Here is a 16,869-nt window from a genome sequence, read left to right as displayed (position 1 = left end):
ATTTAATTATGAAATTTTTATACAATTTTAAACTAAGTAGTGATTAATTAATTAATTATAAAATTTTGAACAAAATATGTATAAGTGCAACATTAACAAATAGATGTTATAAACACAAATTTTTTACTTCGTTTGATAAACTCATATTTAATTACAATAAAAGCTAAATAGTCACGTTCTATATTTATAATAAAAATCGAAGCAATTAAATAAATCTAATTAATATATCCATGACATACTAAATTATTAGTTCATAGTAATTATAATTTTAGTAATTTGATACACTCGAAATTTGTTGATTATGCAAGAAATCAAAATAAAAATCTAAATGCTTATTTATAGGTAACTATTTTTATTTGTTAATTATCGAATACATTTGTTTCAAAATTTTTGCAAATGCACGTAATTCATATTATGTGGCTTTTTGTGTTTATTTTTTTCCATTAATGAAAAAGATTCATTAATCTCACAAATATAGTAAGAGCTCATTTTTTTAAATAAAATTAAAAATATTAATAAATTTTTAAAATTAAAAGGGGCGAAATTAGATAAAGAGTTTTAATTAGTATTTATTTAATTAATTACATAATGATATATATATATACAAACAAAAAAATTTGGAAAAATTTGAGGGGCCGGCAACCCCACCGCCCCCTCTAGCTCCGTCTCTGTCATGAACATTTCTTATTGCGATATTATTAGTATTATATGATCATATTCATATGAATCGAAAAATTGTAAACGAGTAGGTCTTTTGTGAGAAAGTATCATATTTTATATTTATGAAAAGAGTCTATATCTTTATTAAAAAATAATATTTTTTAATATGTTGATTGAGTTGAAGACTCGTCTCATAAAAATAAACGACGATTCCAAAGCATTTTTTTTCACGAAAGATATTTCTTGAAGCCTCGTGCTTCTTCTACGCCACATAATAAACCAAAAATGGTTCCAGCAAATATAATTGCAGTGGTGTGTTGTTTCCTGGTGGGGTAATCATCAAGTTGCCCATTCTTACACCTAAATGCGATTGTCGTAAACTAATTGATTAAAACAAGGATGATTTTTAGTGATGATTCATTCTGTTTGTCAAAGCTATTTACGGGGACCGTTCATTTGGAACAAAACATCAATATCACATTAGTGACTCAAAACCATAATTAAATTAGCCTGACGTAGAAGGTTTTTCCTTTTTTTTTTTTTTTTTTGGGAGTCGGTGAATTAATCTTAAATTTTAAGTTCTCGGAAAATTTAATTTATCCAACTTCAATTTAAATCCTTGACTTTAATTTTTTTTTAAATAAACATATATTTATAACAATTTTGTATTATAATTTTCAAATTATTAATTTTAGTTAGCCTTATTATTCATGCTATTTTTTTTCCTTAAATTAAAAGTTTAACAAGGCTGTGTTTGGTTATAGAAGCTAACTCAAAAAAAAAGCATTTTTTAAAAATGATTTTCTTAAGAAATGAAGTGTTTAGTTAGAAAAGCTGTTTTAAAAAAACACTTAACAAAATAATTTTTTAGAAATTAGAATTTCTGGCTTTTCGACTTCAGCTTCTGTTTCTACTTTTAATTCTATTTAAAAATTTAAATAAAAACAATTTTTGACATTTATCCAAACGTCAAAACTGCTTCTGTTTTTTTATATATATATTTATAAAAGCACTTAAAAAAACTGAACTATTTCAGCTATTTTTTAAGTTACAACTTATGTATCTAAATTGGTCATAAATTTCAATTCAAATTGAATCGAAGCGATTCAGTTCTGGAATCCTCGAATATCAATGACACCGACGGTTATAAAAATCGGGGTCATATTTAATTTGATATATTGTCTTATTTGACATTTAATAAAACTTATTCTATACGCATATGAAAGAAATGCCGTTTTCGCTAAACATCACAACTTAGACTTTAATTTAAGATTTTATCGAAGTTCTAACATCTTCTTTTTCTTTTTTCCCCCAAGTCATATAAGTGGTTCACCAATCACCAACTAATAAATTATCTAAGTTCTCGTTTTTGTTTTTGCCTTGATAAAACTAACGAGTCAATGGTACACAAAATCACAAACAACCAAATTTTTTATGCATTACGGGTTATTTTTTTGAGACAAATATCTTATTTGAGTTATCGATTAAAAAATATTATTTTTTATCAAATATATTAATAATCTGTATTGTAAATGTGAACTAAATTAATTAATCTTAACCGTCTCACAAAATATTTGATCGTAGTTTCCAGAAAAAATATTGTCCGACAGTGATGTTTATTCATTCTGTAGATATTGGTTTTCGATGGGATTTGGGGCGCTCCAGACCATTTGGTGCCACGATGAGGTGAGAAGGGAAAAAAATATCAAGAAATTAAAATTATTTTTGCTAAAAATTTAAAATTAAACAGGGAAAAACTATTTATACTTTATATAAACCAGCGAATGTGTCACGTGATTTTCACGTACTCGATAATTTAATTATTTTTAAAAATATAAAAAAATTTCACCGTGGAAAAATATGAGAGTTTTGATATAAATTATAGAGAAATTGTAAAAAATTATGTAGATAATTTAATAAGAATTTATAAATGATGAAATTTGAAAAATGAGATAGAGATAAAAAGAGATAAGGATGTTAGAGAAAATTTGGACGGTTAATATAAGAGTTGAAATTATTATAATATAATAATATAAATAGTATAGATAATTACTAAACAAATAAAAAATCATAGATATAAGCAACGTGTTATGATTCTTTGAAGATGCATGTAAAATGATTCAATGAAACTCTAAACGTTTCTATCGAAATTGAATCATTTTAAAATGTCTTATAACTCTTATTTTGATTTAAAGAATTGTTTACCAACAGACAGATTTAAAATTCTTGGATTAGAAAATACAAAAATATGTTTGATTGGAATTTTAAGAAAAATATAAAATTCGAGCGTGAAATACTTTAGTTAGAAGTTAGAACACGCTTTTAAATATTGTTACTTGCTCAAGTTTTAATTTTGAAAAAAAAAATATGTTAGCTTGTAATAATTATCTCTATTAGACATGTTTATAATAAATATATAGTCTACACCATTTTTATATTTTTGGTAACGATCGTGTATCTCAAAAACACCTTTTATCATACTATCACATTCAAAATGTAAATTTTTTTTAAAAAAATAACGCTTCAAATAAATACATGCATATAAACTTCACAAACGTGTCTCCAGATGGATAGTTAAATAAAATACTATTTTAAGTCAAATTTATTGTTCGGTAATCAAAGTTTTAAAAGTACATTTCTTTATTCTTAAAACTCGTGTTATAATTTATTATCATGTTAGAAATAAATAAATTGTTATAAATCATAAAAGAATAAAAGAGATGAATAGAGAGAATTCATGAGAGAGGAGAGAATTTATATGAGTCAATATTCAGGTGCAAATTTCATTGAACTCAATCACCCCTATTTATAGGGAAAAATTTCAAGATACAAATCTGTACAAATATTATCTTTACATATCTTGATCACATATTAAATAAGATAATCATCTATAATAATAATATATTTATAACACTCCCCCTTAGATGATTATTTGCACAAACAATCAATTTTTCAAAATCTCCATTTGGCAAGATTGATGTTCGGAAACTTCATCGGGACTCAAATGCTGCCTCATTAAAACCTTGATAGTAAAACCCCGTAGAAAAAATCTGAACGAAGGAAAAAGAGTACAACAACATATACTTTCTTTGGATGTCTTCCCGACGATAGATGCGCCTCGTTAAAACCTTATCAGAAAAAATTCAATGGGACAAAATCCTAATAAAGGAAAAAGAGTACAACATCTCGCGATACTTGTTAATTGCCTCATTAAAAACCTTGCTATGAAAAACCACGTGAAAAAAATCATGGACAAAGAAAAAATAGTACAACTTTAATTGCTCCCCCTCTTGCAAACAGCACTTTCAATTATTAACTCTTAATATTTCAATATTATGCACTGATTTGCCAAAAATTGATTCAGATGCTGATTTTGACATAGGCATGGTACTTCAAGACCAAATATCTTTTCTTCTTCTTCAAGTTGGCAAAAACAATATTTTGAGCATCGAATCCTTCGATGATGTTTCTATATGTATCACCATCGAATCAGTGCATCCACGATAAATGCAAATATTTTCTCATAATCCGCTTGAAATACTTTGAGAAACTTTGCTAATATTTGCTCATATTGCCACATATCATTGTTATTGAAAGTTCAACAAGTTGTAGTTCAAAATAATCATCATTTTGCGTAATAGCAAAACACACGAATGATTATATCATTTTGATCCCAAATAATTTGAAAAATCTCATATTTTAATATACTTGTTATTCTTCATGAATAACATAATCCAAATTGGATTCATTGAAATAATTGGTCGTTCACGCTTCTAGTGTTCTTTTTCATTTACTTGCAAATAATATAAAATATGGTCCTGCAGGACGTTGATTTATTTCATAACGACCAGCCTCCATTGTTCTTTTCACATTGAGATATTCACTCATTTTCTTTAAAGGGGTTTTTCGTCACTAAAAACGATTTAAATTATTCAACATGAACATAAATGAAGCTAAACGATCTTATACACAAGATCAAATAATGTATTTGAGATTTAAACTTTGAACATCATGTTCACTTTATATTTCATTGGGATCGATCTCAAATATTCTTGTAGCTTCTATTTCCTCCCCTCAATGTTGGAAACATTGTTTTACAAGAATAATAAATGAGAATGTCGCGTCATAAAATCTCATTTCTCAAGATAATTGATCATAAGATTCAATATATTTCCAACATATTTCCAACTTCTTCAAGAGATTTATTGTAGTGCATTTCTCGCACAAACATTTACTTTCAGTACATGAGCATTTGGCATAATATTTATAATATATCTTCAGATATTCCCAAATATGACGCATTTATTCTCATGATTTAATAGTTGATTGAAGGCAAAATAAATCAACTAAACCAATGTATTTATAATCATGAAATTGATATGCATATCCTCTTTTGATCAAGCTTCTCTTGATTACATATTCTAGAAATTTTCTCAATACGTATTTTCGCAAACATCATGTTGCGCTTCGTGGGTCCACGTTATTTATTCATTCCAGATAATATGGGGATTCTCTAACAATTTGAGCTAATGATAGTGATATCAAATTTGATAAGCCAATAAGAATTCATAAAATCTTCTGGATCTTTGATTCAAAAATATCCATATTTATCGATCCAGGAACTTTTGGCTTGTTCATTAACAACTTTGTGCACTATCAATATTTTTTCAACTATTTATATAATTTAAATGCTCAATTCAATCCATTATGCCAAACTCTGAAAGTATTTGTATCAATGATACTTTTGGAGCTCTTTAGCTCTTTTAGAAATATTGATTTGTAATATACTATTTAAACCAAATCAATATCTGCTAGATTCAAAAATACATATACATCATTATTGTGTATTACTATTTTATAATATCAAGCAGATCATCTTTTTTCATCGTCAATCAAGCGATCGTATAGATCTTTCAAACATTCAATCAACATACGATGAAACATATGATTTGGATATACATCAATGGTCTCCACAAACTGTTATATCTTGCTTTATAGATATCAATAAATCTTTTTACGTACTTCAGGTACAATAGTGATACGAGATACCGATGTACGTTTAGTACAATACTTGATTATGACGTATATCTCAATATTTTGTGCCGAATTTATGATTCATATCTCGCTTCATACGAGATGACATATTGTGGGGACCCGGGTTGCTAATCTTATCTTAGGGCAATTTATTGTAATTAACAATTAAACAAGTACTTAAAAGAATTAAAGAAACAAGAGCTAAAAAAAAAATTTGTTTTAAAAGGCAGGGTCTCGCTCGATCGGGGAATATGCTATCAAGAATCTGCTGCCAAAAAAATGGATAAACAAGTCATAATCTTTTATACATGCTACAAAATCAAATACATGCTATCTTATAACGTCTTACAAGCTTCTAAACATAATAAACATAAACTAGCATGTATTCAAGCCATAATATACAAAGTTCTTGTATCACTTCTAGCATGGTTCAACAACATAAAGTACAAGTCGTGCTACTTAAGCCCGTGTCCTCACTTGCTATGCCTCTATCTCGAGCTATCCTTGTCTTTTCTGACTAGCTCCTGCCCCACCTATTGCCATGCACACATACAAAACAAAGCAATAGCCGGATAACTCCGGTGAGAATAAAATCCCAGTATAAACAACTTTAAACGCAAGATAATAAACGTGAATGCAATGCAAATGGCAAAGGAAGGCTATCAAGCTGATATCAATAAAACTTAGTTCTTTGGATCCCGAGGAATAAAATAACTATCAAACCACCGATACTCCCATTCGAGGCGGCATCAAGTATTTTAGTCCTCTGACTTTGGTACAACTATAGTGAGTCTTCTGGCTCTGAACATAAATCCATATTCTGTGCCATGAGTCAAGCTGACTCTAGAAATAAATCTATATTCCATGCCACTCACTACAGCTCTCCAAACGTCATCTGCACTCTAGGCGATGGCTGCCCTCTGTGCTATTAAGGCTGGAGTTCAAGATGAATGCAACATAAGCTGTATGCATTAAAAGCTATAAAACACATCTTGAACAACTAAGCATATAAGCAAACAAAGCAATACAAACAAATAATCACATAAGAAATATAAAGAAACAAGTATGTGATTGACATGGGAATACTTGAAATGAAAGCTATTTCAAGCGTTCTATCCCGTCTGGATTTGCTGTCATTTATACCTTTCTACGTCACGTCTGAAAGTACTTCAAATCTGCAAGTACATCAATGAAAATTCATATCAAAAGGTTGCTCCACTTCTCAACTCAATCTCAAGTGCAAATGCTAGCAAACCTTGCTTCAAATCCTTCTCGGTTTGACTCGGAGATCTCGAGTTCGGCAACTTCGATAGAAAGCTGATAAATTACATATCGAATAACTAACAAGATCAGATTCCATTCAAACCATGCTTCGTTCAATCAACAATATCAAAGTCTTGACATTTTGCAAATCGACGGCATAACGGCTAAAACCGGCAATCCAAACAATATCCAAATCAATCCAACAATCCAGATAACTTATAATCTCTAACCTATCATCTCATTACCATAAAAATCAGTATCAATCAAACATGGTAGTGTTCGAATTATTCTTCCCAAATTCATATAAAATCCGAACGACAGTCTTTTTCCGAACCGTATGCGAATACACGATCGGTACAGCTGATATACGCATATATGATAAAATCATAATTTTCCATCTTTCACATAAAAATAAAATCTGAGATATGTGAATAAAACATGTACCAAATCGAAGGTCTCGGAGCTGTGATCGCAGATATATATTTATCTGGAATTTCTGACAACCGGAGCGCAAGTTATCGAAGCTTTTGCGGACGACAATGGAGGTTGGAAGGGTTTGATTGATTTCCTCTGTTTCTTTTCCTTTCTTTCTGATTGCCAACGTGAATTGTGCTGAATAATAAGATATATATAAGCTAATTTGCTGTTTAGTCCCTGAATTTTCAGCTATTTGCAATTCAGTCCCCGGAAAAGCGATTTAATTCAATTTCAATCCTTATTCATTTAAGAATATTAGAATTTAATTCTAAACTCTAAATATTCCCAAATTAAATATTCTCGGATTAAATTAAATAATCCCGGGCCTTACATTTCTCCCCCACTAAGACATGAGTTCGTCCTCGAAATCATAAGCAAGCTGTATAGACAATCTGTATACACATAAGATAATGAAATAGCATAAAACAAAATAAGAACTCACATCAATGAAACAACTCTGGAAATCTCTGTCTCATGTCTGACTCAGTCTCCCAAGTCGCTTCTTCGATGCCATGTCGACTCCACTGAACTTTGACTAGCTGAATTATTTTGTTTCTGAGCTATTTGTCTTTGCGATCAAGAATCTGAATAGGCTGCTCAAAATAACTAAGAGTCTCGTCAAGTTCAGCTTCATCAGGCTGAAGAATATGGGAAGGATCAGGCTGATACTTCCGCAGCATAGAGACATGGAATACGTCATGAATACCAGACAAAGATGGAGGAAGAGCAAGTCGATAAGCAAGATCGCCTATCTTCTCGATAATCTCATATGGACCGATAAAACGTGGAGATAACTTTCCTCTCTTTCCAAATCTGACCGTACCTCTAAACGGAGAAATCTTCAAGAAAACTCTGTCTCCCTGATCAACAGATAGAGGTCGTCGTCTGATATTTGCATACTTTGCTTGTCTATCCTGAGCTGTTTTCATTCTTTTCTGAATAAGCTTTACTTTCTCTGTCATTTCTCGGATCATATCAGGCCCAACATCAGGAACATCTGAGATATCATCCCAGTACAACGGTGATCTGCATTTCTTTCCGTACAATACTTCAAAAGGAGCCATCTCAATGCTCGTCTGATAGCTATTATTATAAGAGAATTCTGCAAGTGGTAATGAATCTTGCCAACTAGTACCAAAATCTAGTACTACAGCTCTCAACATATCCTCAAGTGTTTGGATAGTCCGCTCTGACTGTCCGTCTGTTTGAGGATGATAAGCTGTACTCAGATGCAATTGAGTACCAAGAGCTTGTTGCAAGCTATGCCAAAAGTGTGATGTAAATCTAGGGTCTCGATCTGAAACAATAGATTTAGGCACACCATGTAATCTTACCACTTCTCTGACGTAGATTTCTGCCATCTGATCATGTCTGTACGTCATTCTGTACGGAATAAAACATGTTGATTTCGTCAAACGATCAATAATCACCCAAATGGCATCGCACCCTCTGGATGAACGTGGTAGCTGTGTAACGAAATCCATGAAAATGTGATCCCATTTCCATTCTGGAACTGATAGACTCTGCAATAGACCACCTGGTTTCTTTCTTTCTGCTTTTACCTGTTGGCAATTCAAACATCTGGCTACAAATTCAGTCACATCTGACTTCATTTGTTTCCACCAATACTGCATTTTCAAATCATTATACATTTTTCTGCCACCAGGATGAATACTGAATCGACTACTGTGAGCCTCTTTCAAGATTTGTTGTTTCAAAGCTGAAACATCTGGAACAACAAGTCTGTTATTCACATATAACACATTATCAGCACTGACCTGATATTCAGATTGATGTCCAGATCTGACCATAGCAATCGAATTCTGAATATTCTGATCCTCTTTCTGTGCTTCTTTGATTCGTATCAAAAGTTCTGGCTCAGCTCGTATAGCACAAACACAGATAGGTTGCATATCTGTTGCAAATATTAATCCAGAAAGACAACAATCTTCCACCATTTGAGATACACCTATCGTAGACAAGGATAAAGAACATACCTTTCTACTTAAGGCGTCCGCAGCTGCATTAGATTTTCCTGGATAATATTTAATCTCGCAATCGAAATCTTTCAATAAATCAAGCCATCTACGCTGTCTCATATTCAATTCTGATTGCGAAAACAGATATTTCAAACTTTTGTGATCTGAAAAGATTTCAAACTTCTCACCATAAAGATAATGTCGTCATATCTTCAATGCAAAGACAATAGCGGCAAGCTCCAGATCATGGATAGGATATCGAGTCTCGTGTGGCTTTAACTGTCTCGAAGCATAAGCGATAACATGACCTCTCTGCATAAGCACACAACCCAGACCCTTGTGAGAAGCATCACAATATACAACAAAATCACCTGTACCTGATGGAATCGTCAAGACAGGTGCACTTGTAAGCCTTTTCTTCAACTCCAAGAAACTAGTTTCACAGGCTTCAGTCCAGACATACGGCTTATTCTTCTGAGTCAGTTGCGTAATAGGCTTCGCAATGCTGGAAAAATCTCTGATAAAACGTCTATAATAACCTGCCAAGCCCATAAAACTCCGTATTTCTGGTACTGATGTAGGTCTAGGCCAATTCAATACTGCCTCAACCTTGCTTGAATCCACTGAAATCCCATCACCTGAAATAATATGCCCAAGAAACACAACTTTCTGCAACCAAAATTCACATTTCGATAACTTAGCATATAATTTCTCATTTCTCAAAGTCTGTAAAATGAGTCGGAGATGTTCAGCATGCTCATGTACATTCTTGGAATAGATCAAGATATCATCGATAAAAATAATGACAAAGTCATCCAAATATTTCTGAAATACCCGATTCATCAATCCCATAAATACTGCAGGAGCATTGGTTAAACCAAAAGGCATGACGATAAATTCATAATGTCCATACCTTGTTCTAAAAGCAGTTTTAGGAATATCTTCATCTCGTACTCTCAGTTGATGATATCCAGATCGCAAATCAATCTTCGAATAAATAGCTGAACCCTGTAGCTGATCAAACAAATCATCTATTCTAGGCAGTGGATATTTATTCTTGATGGTTACCTTGTTCAATTGACGATAATCAATGCATAAGCGCATGGAATCATCTTTTTTTCGTACAAACAGTACCGGAGCACCCCAAGGTGAAACACTCGGTCTAATGTACCCCTTGGCTAACAAATCTTCCAATTGATCCTTCAACTCCTTCAATTCAATAGGTGCCATTCTGTAAGGAGCCTTGGATATTGGTTGTGTACCTGGCATTAGATCAATACTGAAATCTATATCTCGTACTGGAGGTAAACCAGGAATTTCATCAGGAAATACATCAGCAAATTCATGCACAACTGGAATATCTGTTACTGTTGGACTGGATTTCAATACATCGACTGCATAAATCAAAAATCCTTTCGCCCCTCTCTGCAATAAACGGGTCATAGATAACACATATATCAAAGGAATCTTGGCTCGAGAACCCTTACCGTAGAATTTCCATTCAGATGCCATTTCTGGTCTAAATCGAACCACTTTCTGGAAACAATCTACAGTTGCTCTGTACTTGGTTAACATGTCGATACCAACAATACAATCGAAATCTGATAATCCAAGTACTATACAATCTATATTAATCACATTCCCGTCATATTGCAACGCACAATTTCGAATCATTCGAACAGATATAATACCTTCACCCAACGGTGATGAAATAGAAACAACAGTAGGCAATGGCTCAGAAGATAAAGAATGCATCATAACAAATTTTTCAGAGATGAATGTATGAGATGCACCTGTATCTATCAAAACATAGGCAGGATAACCATAAATAAAGCAGTTACCTGCTATGACATCGTCAGGTGCCGCCTGTGCCTGTTCCTCAGTAAGTGAAAAAACTCGAGCCTGTTGTCTAGGAGGTTGAGTCACAGTTTGGCTTCCTCCTCCTCTGGTCTGTTGCTGAGGTTGCTGAGGCTGAAATGACTGCACTGATTGCCTTTCGGCCTGAGGTATTGGTCGAGAAGAACTTTCACCTATAGCTCTTTGAGGACATACCTTGGCATAGTGACCAGGTTGACGACAAATATTGCAATTACCTGTCACACCCTTGCACTGATCACTTGAATGTTTTCCACCACACTTAAAACAGAATGCTCCTGATTCACCAGTTCTCTGACCTGCCCCAAACTGTCTCTGTCCACTAGAACTTGAAGAACTACTACCTGGCTTCTTAAATTGCTTTCCCTTTGGCCTGAATCTAGAATCCTTTCTGCCACTGCTTCCTCCCTCAAATCTGGGAGATGTTTGCTGAAACTGTGGCGGATTCTGTGGAATGAAAGCTGATACAGGCTGGGGAAATGGCTGTGGAATGAACGGTGTTCCTCTTTGTCGCAAAATACCTGCTTCGGCTCCCTTAGCTTTGTTCAAGGCATCAGCAAAAGTATTTGGTCGTCCACTGTTCACCAAGGTAAACACCTCTGGATTAAGGCCATTGATAAACTGATCCGCCATTGCTTCATCAGTAGCTGCTATATGTGGTGCAAACTTCAAAAGACTTGAAAATTTGGCCACATATTCCTCGATATTCAAATTACCTTGCCTTAGATTGGCAAATTCAGCACCCTTATCCTTCCTGTAGGAGACTGGAAAGAAACGTTGATAGAACTCAGTTTTAAATACAGTCCAGGTGATAATCGTACCTCGTTGTTCCAATGCCCGTTTGGTAGTAATCCACCAACTTTTGGCAACTTCATGAAGTTGATGTATTACCAGTCGGATACGACGATCATCTGTATAGTCAAGTGATTCAAATAGTTGTTCTATATCTTCAAGCCAATTTTCACAATCAACTGAGTTTTCTGTTCCTTTCAGTTTTGGCGGTTTGAATGACTGAAATCGCTTTAACAAAGTCTCCATTGGAGTAGCAGTAGGATCCAACGGGTCAGTAGATGTACTACCCTGTGCATTCTGAGTTTCAACAATTGGCGGTGGTTCAGCTGGAGGAACCACTAATGGCTGTCTAATGACCGGTGCTTTACGGGGAGACATATCTGATTGTCAAACAGATTAGTGCATAAACAATATAATATGCAGAAATTTATTCCATCCTTCTCTGATAAGCATTCTCATGCATTCTCATGAGAATTCAGGTTCTGACTAAGGATATTCTGGAATACAATTGCATATATATAGCATGCAGTAGCAATAAAAGCAAATAATCATGCAATCACATAATTAGTGCTATATATAAAGCATGCTAGCAGATAATGCACATAATCAGATATAACATGTACTCTCATGCAATATTAAACAATCAGACAGACTCAAACTACCCCGCTCATCAACTTCTATCGAAATCCAGAAACTTATGCTCTGATACCACCTATTGTGGGGACCCGGGTTGCTAATCTTATCTTAGGACAATTTATTGTAATTAACAATTAAACAAGTACTTAAAAGAATTAAAGAAACAAGAGCTAAAAAAAAAAATTTTGTTTTAAAAGGCAGGGTCTCGCTCGATCGGGGAATATGCTATCAAGAATCTGCTGCCAAAAAAATGGATAAACAAGTCATAATCTTTTATACATGCTACAAAATCAAATACATGCTATCTTATAACGTCTTACAAGCTTCTAAACATAATAAACATAAACTAGCATGTATTCAAGCCATAATATACAAAGTTCTTGTATCACTTCTAGCATGGTTCAACAACATAAAGTACAAGTCGTGCTACTTAAGCCCGTGTCCTCACTTGCTATGCCTCTATCTCGAGCTATCCTTGTCTTTTCTGACTAGCTCCTGCCCCACCTATTGTCATGCACACATACAAAACAAAGCAATAGCCGGATAACTCCGGTGAGAATAAAATCCCAGTATAAACAACTTTAAACGCAAGATAATAAACGTGAATGCAATGCAAATGACAAAGGAAGGCTATCAAGCTGATATCAATAAAACTTAGTTCTTTGGGATCCCGAGGAATAAAATAACTATCAAACCACCGATACTCCCATTCGAGGCGGCATCAAGTATTTTAGTCCTCTGACTTTGGTACAACTATAGTGAGTCTTCTGGCTCTGAACATAAATCCATATTCTGTGTCATGAGTCAAGCTGACTCTAGAAATAAATCTATATTCCATGCCACTCACTACAGCTCTCCAAACGTCATCTGCACTCTAGGCGATGGCTGCCCTCTGTGCTATTAAGGCTGGAGTTCAAGATGAATGCAACATAAGCTGTATGCATTAAAAGCTATAAAACACATCTTGAACAACTAAGCATATAAGCAAACAAAGCAATACAAACAAATAATCACATAAGAAATATAAAGAAACAAGTATGTGATTGACATGGGAATACTTGAAATGAAAGCTATTTCAAGCGTTCTATCCCGTCTGGATTTGCTGTCATTTATACCTTTCTACGTCACGTCTGAAAGTACTTCAAATCTGCAAGTACATCAATGAAAATTCATATCAAAAGGTTGCTCCACTTCTCAACTCAATCTCAAGTGCAAATGCTAGCAAACCTTGCTTCAAATCCTTCTCGGTTTGACTCGGAGATCTCGAGTTCGGCAACTTCGATAGAAAGCTGATAAATTACATATCGAATAACTAACAAGATCAGATTCCATTCAAACCATGCTTCGTTCAATCAACAATATCAAAGTCTTGACATTTTGCAAATCGACGGCATAACGGCTAAAACCGGCAATCCAAACAATATCCAAATCAATCCAACAATCCAGATAACTTATAATCTCTAACCTATCATCTCATTACCATAAAAATCAGTATCAATCAAACATGGTAGTGTTCGAATTATTCTTCCCAAATTCATATAAAATCCGAACGACAGTCTTTTTCCGAACCGTATGCGAATACACGATCGGTACAGCTGATATACGCATATATGATAAAATCATAATTTTCCATCTTTCACATAAAAATAAAATCTGAGATATGTGAATAAAACATGTACCAAATCGAAGGTCTCGGAGCTGTGATCGCAGATATATATTTATCTGGAATTTCTGACAACCGGAGCGCAAGTTATCGAAGCTTTTGCGGACGACAATGGAGGTTGGAAGGGTTTGATTGATTTCCTCTGTTTCTTTTCCTTTCTTTCTGATTGACAACGTGAATTGTGCTGAATAATAAGATATATATATAAGCTAATTTGCTGTTTAGTCCCTGAATTTTCAGCTATTTGCAATTCAGTCCCCGGAAAAGCGATTTAATTCAATTTCAATCCTTATTCATTTAAGAATATTAGAATTTAATTCTAAACTCTAAATATTCCCAAATTAAATATTCTCGGATTAAATTAAATAATCTCGGGCCTTACACATATTCTTCCTTGAAAAATTAAACTACAGTGTATCAACTGTGTTCATTGGCACTGTCACATCCACTTAAAAGAATGGACCACATTAATTAGACAATTGTCATAATTGTCTTTCCTTGAACAAAATAATATAAATAATATATTATATTAAAATAATTGAAATTGTGAAATCGAGCGTACCTTTTAAAATTCTTGTATACACCAAGTAGATCTTTTACCTTCAACAATGACATTCAATCTATAACAAATATCATCTCACATTAAATTTATGTTCCTACATGTAAGATAATAACATGTGATAAAAATACTCTTTCATTTATTTAAAAAATGATAGATTAATCAAATGATTGAAAAAATTCAAAATTTATATCCACATTCAAAATTGATGAATTTAAAATCCATAATCAAATTTTATTAAATAAAAATTTAACAACCCAATATATCCTTAAAATATAAAAATTCTCAAGTCAAAAAATTTATCACCAAATTGCATAATCAATATCTCATGCAATATATTGACTAATAGAATAGATTCACAAAATTTTTAGTTCTTATTTTTATATCATCAAAATAATTTATGTGAATCAACACATGCTAGAGTTTTCCATAATTTAGTTTTAACAAATATAAAATTAATTTACCAAAAATAAATTAGTTCAATTAATAAATAAAATGACTTGAAGTTAGTCATAAATCAACTCATTGACATCATCATGCATAGGCTACCATCAATCCATCATCGTCGTTGCCCAATATAGATGATGGTCCAATTCAGTGGGTTTAACATTTATTTTTCTTTTCCGGTTGATAGTGTTGCGATCTTACTACCGCACATTCATAATTTTCAATCAATAGCCTATGCAGTTCATCATTGAACATCAAGTCGCTATTCATAAAAATAGTGACAAATAATATAGCATGCTTCTTCTAGAGCATTAAAAACAAATATATGATATGAATCGATATCAAGTCAATATCTTTTGATATATATCTCACATATATATTTAATAATATTTTCTTATGGATATTGACAATTTTAGATCATATATCGATATTTATTGAGAAATTGTACTAAATTTCTTAATTCATAAGATTCTCAACAACCAAAAGGGCATTAAATTATATTCTTCGAGAATATTTTCAAATCTTGGATCTTATATTAATATTCTTCATCAATATTATCAAATATTGCATCTTTTTATCAATATTTCAATATTGATACACTTTGACATGAGATCTATTTTTTCAATGATATTTATAAATCTTGGATATCATATCAGATATCAATCATGATTTCTTCAGTTTCTTGATATACGAAATCATATATCATATTTTTATCATGAATATATTCAGATTCTCAATATATTATATTATAACTAAGAATCTCTTTAGATTCTCAATATATTTGATCTTATATTAGATCTTAATCTTGAATGTCTCAATATTCAATATATTATATCATGAATTCATGAATATCTTTCGATATATCAAAATTTTAATCAGGAATCTCTCAAAATTCTCAATATATTATATCATGATCATGAATTTTTTCAAATTCTCAATATAAAATCATCTCAATATATTATATCATGATCATGAATTTTTTCAAATTCTCAATATAAAATCATGTTGTGCTACTTTATAGCCATCAACATATTCATGATATTTCATGAGCACCAATATATCAATTGTTTTCATTGTGCTACTTGTAGAACACCAATGAATATCTTTTTATGCTACTTCTAGAGTACCAATGAATATCTCTCATAAATTTGAGTATTGACAACACGTTGTGCTATTCCAATAGCATCAATAAAACGATAAGAGATGAATATAATAGAGAGAATTCATGAGAGAAGAGAGAATTCATATGAGTCAATACTCAGGTGCAAATTTCATTGAAACCAATAACCCCTATTTATAGGGAAAAATTACAAGATACAAATTTATACAAATATTATCTTTACATATTTATCTTGATCATATATTAAATAAGATAATCATCTATAATAATAATATATTTATAACATAAATAACATTATATTATAAATTGATTTGTTGCCACATTGCGTATCAGATTTTTTTAAAATTATTAAAATTAAAATGTG

This window comes from Henckelia pumila, chromosome 3, assembly GCF_033568475.1.
Source record: "Henckelia pumila isolate YLH828 chromosome 3, ASM3356847v2, whole genome shotgun sequence".
NCBI classification, from domain to species: Eukaryota; Viridiplantae; Streptophyta; class Magnoliopsida; order Lamiales; family Gesneriaceae; genus Henckelia; species Henckelia pumila.
This window is presented reverse-complemented; position numbering follows the sequence as displayed.